This window comes from Uranotaenia lowii, chromosome 2 (genome assembly GCF_029784155.1).
Source record: "Uranotaenia lowii strain MFRU-FL chromosome 2, ASM2978415v1, whole genome shotgun sequence".
NCBI classification, from domain to species: domain Eukaryota; kingdom Metazoa; phylum Arthropoda; class Insecta; order Diptera; family Culicidae; genus Uranotaenia; species Uranotaenia lowii.
The window spans coordinates 284,634,051-284,651,150 of NC_073692.1; the positions used below are offsets into that span (position 1 = coordinate 284,634,051).

The 17,100-nt window shown below is 33.0% G+C and overlaps 1 protein-coding gene and 1 long non-coding RNA gene across 15 annotated transcripts in view; both read right to left on the reverse strand.

Annotated features, from left to right (window-relative positions):
- The window catches only part of LOC129748243 (mucin-2-like), a 578,750-nt gene that overhangs the window by 54,235 nt on the left and 507,415 nt on the right, over positions 1-17,100 (reverse strand). For 2 of the 14 annotated variants that reach the window (XM_055742786.1, XM_055742785.1), the window contains exon 1: positions 1,730-2,150. The exons of the other annotated variants lie outside the window; for them this stretch is intronic. The gene's annotated coding sequence lies outside the window, so the exon portion shown is untranslated. Of the gene's footprint in view, positions 1-1,729; positions 2,151-17,100 lie in introns of those variants that run through there. 14 annotated transcript variants of the gene reach the window in all.
- LOC129748248 (uncharacterized) lies at positions 15,267-15,846 on the reverse strand. Its single transcript, XR_008737696.1, has 3 exons — positions 15,719-15,846; positions 15,567-15,643; positions 15,267-15,358 (listed from the first exon to the last, which is right to left on the reverse strand). It is a non-coding gene; the product is annotated as an uncharacterized LOC129748248 (long non-coding RNA).

Here is a 17,100-nt window from a genome sequence, read left to right on the forward strand (position 1 = left end):
ACTCATCTTCAGAGTAATTTGAAAGGATTTAAATTTAGATATTTGTTTTTTTTTAAGTACGGTCATGTATTGCCTTGTTAATATAATCATTTGTTTCGCCCAACTATGGTACCTTTTCGCGAAATAAGTTCCGTTCCGAAGTAGACGTATGTTAAACTATGTCATTCCCAATCACAATAATTCACACTATGGCTAAAGTTTCTGTGTACGTAGTGTTATTTTGAGAATACTCGTTCTCACGATTTAAATGATGATGAGGAATTTTTATAAGTTTGCATGTCTCAATGAATAATTCAAATAAAATAAATTCAATTTTGCACTGGATTTTGAGTATATTGACGCAAGATGTCTTCAATTCTACAATTGCCTGAAAGGCAATTTCTTACCGGTTCTAGTGGTGTAGTTGAATGAGCGCTGCAATACTTTGCACGAATATGATAAAAAAAAATTAGAAAATTTTATACTTAATGTTGTTTCTGTTTTTAATTCCTTGTTCAGGATTCGAAATCAAGATAACATATTCAAATTTGTACATTAGAATATATTGAGAGTTCTACACGAACACCACCTTAGCAGGAGGCCTCAGCCCTAACCTCAAACCATGGGAGAACAGCATCGATTTTTGAGAAGGGCGCACGATAAACGCGATTTTCCAGCACTAATATCGACAAATTCGCCCTGAGGAAAAGCGATACATAGGTGTTCGTGTTTTGATTTTTTTGGGTGTTCAGGGCTGCCAAGTGCATTGATATTTGGAAAATGATTATATTTTTTCTAATGGAATTTTATTGAAAAACCTTTTCATAAGTACTGAGAATTTTAAAACTTTCCCGTAGATTCCTATCGAATGTGAAATTAAACGCATCATTTATCTGAACGAAATAACAACTTACTGTATTGCTCTCTTTAACGAAGTAGCGAATTATGTGGATATGTTTAAAATAATCAGAGCATGTAGGCGATTATTTTGAAATTCAACATAGTCGGGTCTTTCATTAATTTACTTGTTTGTAACAGTGAATGATTTTGCATTCCTTTAGAAGTTAGAAACCACTCTTCTCTAATCAACCAAGCAGTACATGAAAATATATTTCAGATGTTTTGAATTCACATTGAAAATTCATTAGATGGCTTATCTTCATCCGTTTAGAGACGCCCCGTAATGAATTCAAACATTTAGTTGTTGATAGTTAAAAAATTTCATCAACTCAGAAGTATTATAATTAGTTTAAAACAACCAAATACTGATTTTAGTAACGCACCTAGCATCACTGGTGAGGCCGCCAGCAAATCAAAATTTGAGGTTATGGCTGAGGCCAATTTTTCGCCAATACTATCGTCCGTATATACCCTTATAGAACCCGAATTTTTTAAAGTTCCGTGAAATAACATCTGTTTAAGATATTTAAGTTTCTGCAGCATTTGAACTCTGATCTAAATAACGATTTTAAATTATTTATGTATCTCTATTCATCTCTAATGTAAACGTCTTATGAAATTCTCAGCTCTGTTTTGATTTCATGTGCAGATTTAAAATGTAGGCATCAGTTTCGATTCTAATATAAATAGATTTTTTTTGTTGTCTGTATATTTTGTGGTTGGAAGACAATTCCAAATATCTGTTAGTATTATGAATCAAAAACTGCCTTCAAAAAAGTTTCAGAATTACTCTCTCATTGAAATATATTGCATCACAAACTCTATATTTCTTAATTCATATTTAACTTACCTCTGGTTCAGATGTCCAACTCGAAACTTTTCAACACATTTTAACACTTTTCAACAAAAACGTTCTCAAGAAATTTTAATTTTAATGCCATCTGAATTATTTTGTTCTGCTTTAAATTCATGCCACATCGGCAAAATATATTCTTAGTAGAAATTTTAAGACAGAAATGAAAGTAATGATAGGCGGAATGCTCAAAGCTAGAGCGCTTTGGCTAAAAGAAATCGACAAGAGGTGAAAAATGTAAGTTAGGGCTTTTAAATTATGAACAGCTTCAAATTACTTTGCCTGGGAAAAGAAATATTTTGAAACCGAATGAATCTGATTTTTTTTGTTACCCTCAGAACGTCCCTTAAAGTTAAACTAGAAAGCAATCAAATAATCATTGAACTAGAAACGCAATTGGACGTAACTATGGGAATAAGGCATGAGTTATGATTTGTTCACTTTCGAATTTATTTTCCATCGTTTGAATGACTCGCATTTATATAACTGATTAATGAAAAGTAGATTTTAGCAAAAAAGAATACACTTGAACAGAAGTCACCTAAGGTATTATAATTTGGAGACTTTTGATGCTGATCAGCAAAACTGTTGATGCTGTATCACATCACTTATCACGTCACTTCAATAGAATAACACCATTCACTTAACAATATCTCGATTTTTTAACGAACACTTTCGATGTTAAATCAATGAAAACTTCAAAACAGAAGGACCCTTTCCACACAACCTTCCACCATGCACAACTCTTTCCCACTGACGACTGTCGATCAGGTCCGAATGGTCAGTTGTATTTATCCTTTTGTGTATCACTTTTTGAAATTCCTAGGAAACATTTACGTTTTCCTCAAATCATATCTAAGCGGCATAAAGTTCTCAATGTTCGTTGCATCAATCGTCTATATACGGCAGACCTGACGGGTTGAAATCCTGCCGGTTAAACATATTTGTTCTCTGATTGGGTCAATCCTGATTTTTTTGCTCTCGCAAGGGCAGTGCGAGATAAACACAAAATAAAAAAAAAACCAGAACCATTAAGACGAAGCGCAAAAACATAAATTCAAAAAACCATTTCACACCGACCTTTAAATTGCCTCATCATACACAACTTCCCTTTCCTAGGCGTGGCAGGTTGCGATAGTGCAAAAAGAAAGTTTCCTTTCGCCGAAGACGGAAAGAAATGGAAGAAAAAAGGATTCAAAGACCAAAGGCTCGTCAATCGGGGATAACAAGTTTCTTAATTGCCAAATTCAACATAGATGTGGCAGTTCACTCAGGGAAAAAGGTGGATGCACTATGGGAAAAGCAGTTTTTTATTTTAATGTACAGATTTCAAGATTTATTATGAAGTGACTATAATGTGGTTTGCAAGAGTCTTAAACACTGTAAAATGTTCCAAAAGAATTTCTTTTAACGATTATTTAATTTTACAGTAGAAAATTCTAATCTTCCAATTTATCTAATGCTAACAATGTTGTCCTTCATGGAAATCGCGTCGTCCACTGTGTCAAAGTTTCCGAACATTGCCAGAAAGAAAGCTTTGAAAGAATTACATTAAACTGTTCGCTTATCGAGCGCTTAGATCTTTTCGTCATGGTCAACCCGTAGAAAAACTCTTTCCTACTTTATCCGGCATTCTAACCTAGGTCTGATGTTGGTTTTGAAGATTTCAGCTGGCCTCTGTTTTCTTATGTTTTTTTTTTGCATTCCGCAGAAAACAAACCAAAAAATAATGTCCATGTTGAACAGGATGCGATGAGAGCTCCTCCGGCGGCAAAGCGATGCGATGGCTGATGTTGGCTCATCATGTGAATACTTTTATCCTTTTTTGCGCTTCGCATTCTACGTTCATCCGATATTTGGGAACACGGGACCGGGGACTGATTATGGGCGAATCTGTTTGAAGTTTTTCGGTGTTTTCGAGAGCGGATCAAGCAGAAATAACATTATGCGTCTTAGAAAGTCAAGTCCAATTTCGATGCTGCTGTTTGTAATGTTGAGTGAATCGTTTGCGACTGTGTTGAATGTTTGGAAGTGCTTAGAAAGATATTTATTTAGGTTTTTTTTTATCTTGATGCCAAAATATATATCCGAAAACGTACAGTTGGTACGTAAAAACTGATTTTATTTCTCAAAATTAAAAAAAAAATATGCCCAAGTTTTGATGAAAAAAGCCGGATTTTGTTAAAACATACTGTAATGCATTCTATTATGTGTTGTGAACCTATTTGGTTGAATAATTCTACTGAATCAAAGCAATCAAAAGATTCCCTTATATTCAACGACGGTTCCATGGTTTGCTTTTATTCAGGAGCAATGCACTTGATTATATAAAACACAACAAATTAAATCCGACTTTTTACCATTTGAAGGCAAGGAATATTTAAATAAGGTAGTGTCGAGAGCCATATTGGATTTTTTTTGTGACGTCACAAAAACGAATATAACGAAAATTTATATGCGAATGGCAGAAATTTCAAAGAAAAACATGTTTTAGAACGAAAATGAATTCCAATTTCATTTTGATTGTGTTGTAAGACCTCTATTTCACTATGTTATGAAATTTTCTGGTCCTTTGAAGATTGTATTATGTTTTTTTTCTCATTTTAATAATGAACGCAATGTCATCTTGAAGCTAAAACGTTCAAAAACGAAGATAAAATCTACTTTAAAAAGGTCTAGCTGGTAGTTATTGAGTGTTCAACTGATTGTCATGATTTTTATCCATTCGGTTCACCATATTCAATTCTTCGATGGTCTTTTTCATACAAAAGTTACTCGAAAATCCAACTTTTTTCGTACCAATCTTGAAGAGCAAGAATCCTTCTAGAATAACAGGTATTAAAGTGGAACATTTCCAGCAAATTCTTCAAATTATCAATGAAAAAGGCAAATTTCCTAGTAAATTAACAGATTTTTCGTGATTGTGACGTCGTAGTGTGTACTAATACTAAAACAGGGCTGCCTCGACACTACCTTCTTTAAATATTCCTTGATTTGAAGGTAACAAGTAATCAGAAAGTGTAGAACATTATAAATCAAACAAAATAACTTAAATTCCATTGAAATAAAGTTTAAATTACAAATTTTGGTATTAAAAATTCAAAAACGATAAAACTACTCAACACCCACAGTTTATGATAGAAACTAGCTGACTCGATGTGCTTTGCAACACTTTTTAAAATTATTTAGTGAAATTATTATCAGTACCTATGTCAAATTCAAATTAGATTTGATCTTATTCTTTAAAACAGAAGTTGCAACTTTAGCATCTAACCGTAATACTCGAATGATAAATTCTAATTTTCTAAAATGATTTAAAATTTGTTTTTTCAATCATGGTTGAAAATCTCAAATAAGTACTCTGCATTGAATTGCTTCAAAAGTACTTTAATTCTGCAAAAACATTAGTTTTACCTGTATGGAATTCCCCTCCTCTTTCCCGTCAAAAGTTGAGCAGGTTTCGAATTGACATAGGAACATTTTTCGTAATTGCACAACACCACATGCATCATTTTGATTTATTTGCTTCATGAGTTTTTCAAATTTTGTGAAAGAATATATAAAAAGTACTCCCTCTTTCAATCGACTCCCCTCGTAAAGAAAGGCCTTGTATGAGTTTGAGGGTAGAAAAAATTGTATGAAAGCATTTTTTCTTATTTATATCTACCCTCGGTATGGATGGAATCATCCATTCATCATAGAAATTTTGCTGGTGTCTCAATATCTTCCCAAAGAAAATTTACTTTCTTTTGCTAATCTATATATATAAAAACGAATTTCTGTCTGTCTGTCTGTCTTTCTGTCTGTCTGTCTGTCTGTCTTGGCAGATGGGTGTATTAGAGGCCGGGGAAGGTTCCTATAATAGTTTGAGACCCCTCCCTCTTCGTGGAAGGGGGAGGGGGTCATATAAATAAAAGTGATAAGTCTTCATAACTCGAGAACTGATCATGCAAATGGAACCAAATTTGGCATGGGAGTGTATTTTGGTACGGGGAATGTTTCTATGATGGTTTGGTACCCCTCCCTCTTTCCACTAGTAAGATACGAAGGAGGAAGGGGCCCAACCTTATAATTTTTAACATAACTGGAAAACTAATCAAGCTAATGGAACCAAATTTGGCATGGGAGGTTAGTGGAATACGAGAAATGGTTCTATGATTGTTTCAGACCCCTTCTTCCATCCAGTGGTGGTACAGGAAAAGGGGGGGGGGGGTTTAACCTCTTTGTCACTGCATAACTTAAAAACTTTTCGAGCAAATGGCACCAAATTTGGCTTGGAAAGGTATTTGGGTACGATAATTAGTTCTATGAATATTTGGTACCCCTCCCTCCTTCCAGTGAGAAGATAGAAAGTGGGGAGGGGGGTTCTTTCCTATTTTCAGCATTACTGGGCGAATAATCAAGCGAATGGAATCATTTTTGGCGTGGGCAAATATTTGATAACGAAAAATGTTTCTATGATATTTTGAGAACCCTCCGTTCTTTAAGTAGGAAAATCTTAAGGGAGGAGAGTGCTCCCATACAATTTCTTCTTCTTTCTTCTTGGGAACTTACCCAGCAGATGGAACGAAATTTGGCTTGGGAGAGTATTTAGGCTCAAGGTATATTTCTGTGAATATTTGGTACTACTGCCTTCTTCCATTGGGATGGTAGGAAGGAGATGGAGGCTAACTCGAGAACTAATAGAGCTAATGGAAACAGTTTTGGAATGGAAAGCATTTGGATACGTAAAATGGTTATTTGCTTATTTGAGACTTCTTTTTCCTTCAATTGGAGATACAGTTAGGGAAGACGGGACTCACATTCGATAGTTTTTCACAAACCAAGAACTTATCTTACAAATAAAACCAAATATGACATGGATACAATCATGCAATCGATCAAATGGAACAGAATTGGGCATGGGAGTGTATTTATATACACGAAATGTTTGACCTTGATCCCCTCCTTCCAGGTAGAAGATAGATAGGAAGTGGGACTCCGATACAAATTTTATAGCATAACTCGACAACTAATGAAGCAAACGAACAACTCATAAAGGTAGTGTCATGAGAGGGTACGTTCTGATGTTACAAGACCCCCCTTTCCTTCCATTAAAGATAAAGGAAAGGGGGAGGGGGTCACTCTCACAATTTGTATATTGATTCGATTTTGTATATTCAACAATATCTTCCCAAAGAAAATTTACTTTCTTTTGCTAATAAGCTATAATTATCCTTATAAAAAGGAATAGAAGCCTCACTTTTCCTATCTCATCTTCTCACTATAAGGAATAAGGGTCTTAAACTATCCTTGAAACAATTCTCTTATCAAATAACCCTCCCATGCCAAATTTGTTATAAATAAGTAATCCATATATTCAGATATTTCTAGTACTCGAATTCCCCTCCCATGCAAATAAAGTTCCATTTGCTTGATCAGCTCTCGTGCTATTTAAAAAAATGTATGGAAGCCCCCCTTCCCTTTGCCATTACCCCTATGGAAGAATGGAGAAGAGAGAGGAGGCGGTGATAAACAATCATAGAATCATTTTTCGTTTTCAAATATTTACCATTCCACTCCAAATTTGGCTAATTTGCTCGATTTGTTTTCAAGCTATGCATAAAAATGTACCACCACCACCCATCTCTTCTTTCTAACTCCCTCTAGAAGGAGGGAGGGATCTCAAATCAATAAAGGAATATTTCTTGTACCCAAATACCCTCCTAAAATTTATATAAGAGAGAAATTCTGCAAGTGAATTGTTTGGGATTTGACCCCCTTTTTACAATAATTGGAGAAGTTTTTCAAAATAGCAAATCATCTTACTATGTTAAAACTTGTGTTATACCAATTTTGATGAATATTATTAAGAACTCGATTAATCTAATGCTGGAGCCACTCGTTTTTAAATATGGGAGCAATCTTTTTTAAAATAAACCAATAAATTATCTAATTAATCTCATCAATAAACCATGTTTAACCCTCATCCGCATTAGAGTGACATTTTGACACTATTGCAAGTTTGTAGGCTTGTAACTTTTTTCAGAAGCTTCAAAATACAAAAATTTCTTAGGGGACCCTAAATGAATTCAAAAGTTCTTTAATATTGTATCATTACTTTTTTCATGGACGAACCCTGGAAGCCTGGATAAAAAAAACTCCCTTTTCCGACTTAGAGTGGCAATTTGACACTCCAAAAGTAAAATCTATCTAAGTCGTTTGAATCATAATGAATTTCATATAAAACTTATATCAATAGAAACCTTGTATTGTCAGTAAAATATGTTTTCTCGTTATTCAGCATGAAAGAAAAAAAATCCGAAAAAACATGCATCAGGAAAACTGCTGTAGTTCATATATTAGATGTCCAAAAAATTATTTGTCTTATGCATATGAAAGCTGAAGGTAATGTCTACATCATGAAGCCAAGAAATGTTTTTTAAACTTTATTTTTAATGAAATGGTCGCAAAAAGTTAAAAAAGTGGTCTGAAAAACCTGCTTTTCATTCGATCGCTTGTAAATACTGTTTGAGCTATGGTAGAGTTTTTGAAAAAATATAACTACAAAATCTATTAAAATTCTAACATTTTGCTTTCTTTAGATTTTCCATGCAGCAAAAATTGAATTTACAGGAATTTTTCAATTTTTTGGGTGGTGATTTGGACAGAGAGCCAAGCCGAGAGCCGAAATAATGATGCGTGTCGTGACAAGCAAACGCGAACTACTCTCAATAGAAAATTTCCAACCAAGACACGTACGGCACGCATCATTATCTCGGTTCTCGGCATGGCTCTCTGCCCAAATCACCACCCACCGTACCTAGTCGGAGAGCAAACAAACACGATTTGCTGGACGCGCTGCTTGTGGTTCTAGAAATTCAGGAATGATTTTACATTTATGATTTACATATTTTTGTGAAATGTCACAGCGTGAATTGTTGCACCTCACTAGAATGTAGATTAAATATTTCCAATGAATATACTTTTGATTGGTCCAAACAAAGTAAAAGCACTTAAAATCCGGGTATAACCTGATGGTGGACCACAAAAACAGATGAAATTTCAATTTGTAAAAAAATCGCGCAAAGTAGTGAACTTTGAAAAATTCCAGTAAATTCAATTTTCGTTGCATGGAAAATCTAAAGATAGAAAATGTTAGAATTTTAATAGATTTCGTAGTCCTATTTTTTCAAAAACTCTACCATAGCTCAAACAGTATTTACAAGCAATCGAATGAAAAGCAGGTTTTTCAGACCACTTTTTTGAACTTTTTTCGACCATTTCATTAAAAAAAATTAAAAAACATTTCTTGGCTTCATAATGTAGACATTAACTTCAGCTTTCATATGCATAAGACAAATATTTTTTTGGACGTGTAATATATGAACAGTAGCAGTTTTCCTAAGGCATGTTTTTTCGGATTTTTTTCTTTCATGCTGAATAACGAGAAAACTAGAAGCTTTAGCTATATATAATGTTCTAAACATATTTCACTGACATTACAAGGTTTCTATTGATATAAGTTTTGTTTAGATCGGTTTAACACGCCAAAAGTTATAACGATTTTAGCTTGTAGTGTCAAATTGACACTCCTAGTGCTGATTAGGGTAATGAAATCTGATGCAGATGAGGGTTAAAAGTGGAAGAAGTCCTTCAATACAGTATCTTTTCCACTAAGTCAAAACATGTAAGGAACTTTTTTAAAAACACTAACAAATTTGTGTTTGTTGATTACAAGCAGGCACGGTGCTAGAGCTCGCTCTTTGGAGGGGGGGGGGTTGTGATGATTTTACAAATTTTCAAAGATCGACTAATCAATCTCGGTACTTTGTTGTTTTTATGTTGGTAATCCACCATGGGTGCACGGATTCACCGCATTTTGACCAAAGTATGAACACTTCTGTATTTTCGTATTAAAAATTCGGCGTGTAGCTTCGTGTTATCTGTTGTGGCTGTATGGAAGTGTATGTCAATGTTGGTATTTATTTTGGATGAATACTTCCACAACCATTCAAAAATGCACAAAAAATCTAATTAACAAATTTGATAGATTTTCATCAGGTATTCCGGCATACGTGTATATACCTGGATATTTGGCAGATGATTGATCATTCTAAATATAGTTACATGAGAAAAAAAAATGAAATTTCAAATACACTAGACATCTTACCTTGCTGCCAAAACTTTTATTACCTTACCTCACATTGTTTATCTTCTTTGGACTACTTCTTTTCTGTACTCAAAACGTAAGCAGCCCAAGTTTTTTTTCCCATGCGACTGATCCAGCTTATTGAATCACGCTTTCGATACCACCCTAATTCTATTTAGCACTTTTTTTTGGTTCGTTTCCCATCTCGGTAGGGGACAAGTTCATATAACGCCCCATGTGCTAGGTGTTTAATGTTAATCTTCAATTGTCATTTATTTAGTCTGTAAAGCCTAAATCAGCTAAGACGGTGTATGTCTTTTCCAATTCTACTATTCATTTCTTATTATGGATTGCCGTCGAAGAATTTTATTTCTATACTTTAATTTTATTCTGAAATAAAATAAAGAAATTTTATTATGAGCAATGGAGCCATTGAACACTCTAGTTCCATTGATTTGCTATTGAATTTCATTTCAAGCTCTCGATTTAGATTTTTAACTTGTTTTTCAGTATAAATGAATTAAATGAAATTTTGAAACTTTATTTTCGATAAGAAACAAATTGGCTTAAAATTCTTTCTAAATAAATCAAATTAAAATTAGAATAAGAATCAAATTGGCAACAAAGGATGTATGAATAAAGTGATTTTTATTGTTCTTTAAAGGACACATTATTCCCAATTTTTTAAAACGATTTTAACAAATAACTAAAAGGAGCAGCAGTAAGAAACTAACATGAAAACTGATAGCTGATATTAAATCAATTGATTATTCATCATTCAATCAAGGACTCTGATTTTGTCGAGTTAGTTTTGTTTCGGAGGTACATCGTTTTAAAAAAATATTTTACATTTTTTTTCAAACTTGAAAAGATAAGTTTACAACTTTTTCTGACATCATATTAAACAGCCTTTGTGTATTTAATATTAAAGATTCAGCAGCTTAGTTGAAGACTGTGAAATTATTTGAATATTAAAAAATCAATTAAGTTTGAATCTTGTTAAAATTCAGTCAAAATTCTTGTTTTTTTCGTAGATTTGGAAAAAATTAGCTATGTACAAAAAATTTGCTGAAATGAAAATCTCTCGCAGTCGGAAGAGTTGATTCTTGAGTTGAAACCTTTATATTCAAAATATTTGCCAAAAAGTGCACAGTTTTTAATAAACTTATACTTATATTCAAAAGTTATCTAAAAACAACATTTCATAGAAAAAACAGAATATTTGGAATCAGCGCCAAAAAGGAATCATTCTAATTTAGCTCTTATATTCTTTGCACTTTAGAAAAAGTGATTTTTTTTGGCTTGTGAAATTAAAAAAAATCATGAAATGAAGCATCAATTTTTGATAACACAAGGCAAAAAAGCACAGTTTTGAGCGGTGCAAAAAAAAATCAAGAGCTGTGTTTGACTGATTTCGGGATGCTAAATCAAATATACATTTAATTTTGCTATCTCAGCTCTCGTTTTTGAGATTCATTCTTCGTACATTTGAAAATTGGTAAAAACTCATTTCATCAAAATGAACAATTTATAGAAAGAACGGTAAAATGTTATAAATATTTTGAAAATAAACTTTCAAAATCAATTGTCAACTTTCTAGTTGACTACGAGTAATTTTGAATTTTAAGAGAAATTCACATTAGTTTTCTTTTTTTTTTCAATTCTATAAAAATCCATGAGTTTGATGAAATTTCAAAGAAATTTCATACAGAAATTATATTTGTAGTCTGCAACGAAGGTGTTAAATAAATTAAAATCATTATATCAAACACCTTCAAACGTCCTTATGTTACGTCAGTAATTTTTTTTTCTTTCATTTTTTTTAATAAATGCAGGATTACATTAATTTTCCTAAGCATTGCAATGCATTGTATCTCTGAATTTACAGTTTCAGAGACAAAGTCTGGATCCTCCATAGAATGAACAATTTTAAAATGATTTGAAATCAGTTTTTAATTTTCTGTAGGTGCTTATGCGGATAATCTAATACAGACCCCGTTCGATTTTCGCAACATGCCCGTACATTTTGTGTTGCCAAAATCGAATGTTGCCAAAATCGAACGGTTTTTTTTCTCATCTTGTTTTTTAGTTATTTTTATAAAATAACTATGATTATAATCAAAAACGATGTTTTCAGTAAATTTTCGACAATTTGTAATAATTTTTAAATTTTTTCATAATGTTTTTGATGAATTTTCACTTTTCTTGATTTGTTTAAAATATTTGTTTTCTTCTGTCGTATTTGCTGTTTTTGTCATTCTTCATTATTTTTCAGTTGTTTTTTAACATATTTAGTCTTTTATTGCAATTTGTTTTTTTTATTGTTTATCGCCGAAGAATTCATTTCTTGATATTAAAATAGAGCTAGTTTTATGACTAACTATCCTTTCTTGACTCTGAAAACTCATAATGAACACAATACTTTTAAAACTTACAATCAAATAATTTTTCAAAAATCTCTAGAGATTCAAAAGCGATTCTTCAACAAGGTTTGGAAGTCGTTTTAGAAACTTTTTAGTAAATAAGACTTTAAAATATCATTATACGGGGAGATCATTCATCTTGAAAATGGTATAAACTCCAAACGAGATTATCAATAATTGTGAAAAGGGAAAGATCAAAAACAGTTTTATCATATGAAGATTAAATGCTAGGCCCAAGCTATTCAAACTTCCTAAAAAGAACGCTGGGTATTAAACGTTTTTCGTGATAAGCGTTCAAGGGAAATTATTTTAAATTTCTTTCAATACATGCCTCATAGTTTTTCTATATTGAGAAAACGATACACACAGTGAATAATCTCTATCAAAACTATTAGTCTTTCTAAAGTTACAAAACTAACAAAGATTACATGACCGAACTTGGGCTAAATTTATTATAATGATGAATACAAAGCTTCCTAAATTTCGAATAGTCAAACGACTCATTATGGTTCATATTTTATATAAACCTGAGCCAGGCCGGGTAAAATCAGCTAGTGATGGATAATTTGTCGTAAAGAGTGTATTCGAAAAAGAGGTTTTGTTCTTTTGAATTGATTTGAAAATTCGATCAATTTATCGAATTTTTGATTAAATATTTCAAAAATTTCAGTAAAAATAGGTAGTGATAGAAAAACTTTCATTAGTTCCGTCCTTGTGAACATATTTTCAAATGTTTTGAAAACTTTAAAATCAACTTACGGAAGAGCACAATCATTCTAATAAAAAAAGTGAAAAAAACGGATCGTGAGTGGAAGCTTTTTTGCAGTAGATATTTACCTACTGTACACGAACAAAAAAAAATCCATCAACATCCGACCGAAGGGCAAAAGATGGCAAATAACATTTCCACTTGTTGTTTCTGTGATCACCTTTCCGAGACAAGTGGCCTGCCGTCGTTTGAGGAGGCAAAGGCCTACTATTTATTTAGAACCTTTTCGAGAGGAAATTTTAGGAAGATGCTCACATTTCTATTATTTTTCTTCTAGGAACGTTAAATACATCTCAAATGTTTGCATTTACTGAAAAGGAATTGGATTATGAAGATTAACTGTAATGAAGTTCTTCCTCCCTTGTAAAATTGAGATTCGAAGAAAAATCAGCAAAGCGAGGCACATAATTGTAATGGACTTTGGAAGATGATAGGTTTACATCCAGGGAAACGGACAAGTGGTCGAAAGAATCAAGAAATGTAGGATATTATAAAAAAAATCTTTCAAATTGTGCATAGCGTTGAGATGAGTAAATCAAAAGAAAGGAGAGAATGAACGGAGTTGGTTGAATAATTTCAGACTAGACGCAGATCAACGAATCAAATACCAGAATATTGATTATGACTAGATGATTTGAGTGTAAATCCAGAATTTGGCTGTACAATCTGAATTTTTCTAGGCAATCATTCTAAAAATGGCACGTGTCATTGGACTTTTATGTCATGTTTATCCTGGTTGTAAAGTTTAAATGTTTCATGTTTATGTATGTTATGTTGCATTCAACGTTCATGAAAGTGTTTCTGGCTTGAGGTGCGAGTGTCTTATAACTGCAATAAATCCAAATGTTGATCACATTCAGCTCCCGTCTATTTTCGTCATTCCGTGGAATTATTTTACAACTTAATGGTCCTATACCTGTTTACGTATTCATCATTTCTGTGACAATGTTGAGTCAGCAGTATGTTTTTTGAGAATTTATTACTGCAACCCTGCGATAAGCTTCTCGTTCCTAAACCAGTTACCCTTTTCCTTACCGATTGTCAAATTGCAAAGTTAGAAAGCAATCTTCGTGGGAAGAGATATCCTGATCCTCGTCTTACGGAATGTTGAAGATTTCAAATCCTCTTCTGCTACTAGATACTTGAGTACGGTCAAGGTCGGTGGTAAATTGTATTTTATTATACTCCGGGTGGCTGCCGAGCAAATGTTTATCTGTTGACTGCTGACTGCTAAACACTTACAGCGTTATCTATCAATGTTATTGCCTTGCACGGAACAAGTTTTCGTGTAGGCACCTTCCTACTACTGCTTCTACGGGATGAAACAATATTTATAATCATTTCCATTCGACAAAACTAAGGAGCTTTAATCGGTAATTATTTACAAAGATGCAACTGCTAACAAAAATTTAAAAATAAAGCACAATATCATTGAAACATTGAGTGATTAGATAATTATTATGTAGCTGCTATTATACGAAAAAGAAGCGAAAACATCAGCTCAAGCAAGAATTATATTTGAAACTGTTTTAAAGTTATTGAAGGATGATTTTAAAACTGATTTTGTCACACAATGAGTTTAAAATTAATGAGAGACAAATCTCACTAGTGAAATAGTAGCAAGTAGTATTCGGCCAACGATCGGGATTTCCGGAAATGGGCACTCTCTATTCCCCAGAATTTCGAATTTTACATGGTGCTTGACCTTCCTCTAATGATGCTTATCGAAGATCATTGATGTGTTGATCATTTTGAAAAAAAATGAGTCGTTTAGGGATATTTTGCAGTAGGCACTCTTGTACAACATGATCAATTATTTCGTTTTCGATACAAATAATTAAAGGAGTTCAGATGCTGATTCAATTTCTACACAAAAAGGTACATGTCATGTTAAAAGATGTTCAAACAACACAAGGGTGGCTCATAGTATCTTTTTTCTGGACCTTCAAATGAAAATCGGCATTTCTGAAAATTTGCCACATTATAGAGGAGGCTCTCTCCCATCCAACACACTATTCAGGAAAAAAAATCGATCGGGGGTTCTAGAACACCTTTTTTTTGGATGGTTTACGAATTTCGGTCGGTTTACAATATTCGGTCAAAATTTTCACGTATTCTCTAATAACTTATCCTAAGAACCTCAAATTTTATATTTTTGAGCTAAGATGTGTTAAAATTCATTCAAAAATAAATATTTACGTTGAAAAAGTTTCTCGGCGATTTCAGTCTCAAAAAATCATAAAACGATGTTTATTTACTACATCCGACGTTTCGGCATGTTTATTTTGCCTTTATCAAGGAATCTGGCGAGTTGGAAAGTTTACAAAAAAAATTTTAAATTAATTATTGTATCAGCTAATCTTATTCCTAACTTCTAACTGTTTTGATGTTATGAGGACAATACAAATTAAATATTATATAAATAAATGTTGAGGACAATACAGATAAAAAGAGTAAAAAATTATATAATATAAAGCTATGTGAATGTTAAAAACTTTTAATTCTACTTACAGTAATTTTTCGTTTTAATTGTCCAGAATGTTTTTCGAATCTATGAAACTGTCCTGAAGAAAAAGTCGTCTCGTTGTCTGTGGTGTGAAAACATAGAATATTGAATGAGCTTTTAAGTTGCGTGCAAGCTTCTATGGAATATTTCTACTTACTGGCTGAGCGGATGGAAATCTATTGCAAACTAATGATGTTTTCGTTTGGTGATACTTTTTTAAAAAACTTTTCGAAATGTAATTAGAAAATGAGAACTTTTTGGTTTTCCTGTTCGTTCTTTCGTTAACCACTATCGATTGTTGTTGATTGTTGTGTATGAGATGTGTTTTTTTGTGTATGAGTGTGTTGGTGTTTGTTTTGCATGGAGTTGAAAATACCGGCGTAAATGATACTTAGCCCTTCCGTATCAGTCTTTTTGTTGACAGTGTTACCGTTCCTTGCGATGTGACACATTTCAAGAGTTTGAAGTCCAGAGGTGTATCTATGTCGATCGATGATTTTGGTCCTTTCCAAGTTGAATGAGTGATCTTGTTTGATGCTGTGGTGCAGAAGTGCTGTTTGTCCTTTTAATGTTGTCATTCTTGGGTCGTGTTTGTCCGCTCCTTCGCTCCGTAATTTATCTAACGCCTTCTTGTTCGACCTGTGTCCTCCAATCCGTTCTTTTAGTGTATTCGTTGTCATACCAATATACTGTGAATCGCAATCATTACACGGTATACTATAAACAACGTTCGACGAATCATCCTTTGACACAACATCTTTAACTTTTGTCATGATTTGTTTTATTTTTGAAATCGATTTGGTCGCTAGTTTAGTTGTAGAGTAATCAGATTTCAAAAATTTTCCTATCTTATCTGTTAAACCGGGAATATACGAGATCGATTTATATATGTATTGTTGTTCGCCGGAAACATTTGTTGTTGGACGAGAATTTCTGTTGTTTATTAGGCTGTGACGTAGAGTTGTGGGATAGTTGTTCATTTTTAAATGAGAGTCCATGATTTGGAATTTCCATTTCTCATTCATGTTAGGGGAAAGTTTGTCCACTCGATTGATGAAATTCTTGGCGACATTTATTTTTTGATGAAGCGGATGGACTGATAAATAGTCCAAAAATCTTCCACTTGCGATCGGTTTTTGATCCCAACATAACAGTTATCCAATCTGATAAAGGAAATAAAACTGTCATCATGCTCACGGATGATTATAGAAATAAAATGACCACCTTAGTCTCCGACCAAAAAACTTACAGCCTATTGAAAAAAGATCCAACTACAAGTTTTGAAAAAGCTAATAACAATATAGTAAAAAGGCTCGCTGACTTAGGTCTCATTGATAAACCAACAAAATTTAAACTGACTGCAAACAATTCAATTTGCCCAAGGATTTACGGACTTCCCAAGGCTCACAAATCTGGATTGCCTCTTCGACCAGTTGTTCCAAATATGACTGCTCCTTCATACAATTTATCAAAATTCGTCGGCAAAATAATCCAGAAATCAATAAAAAGTTCTTACAACATTGTAAATTCCTACGATTT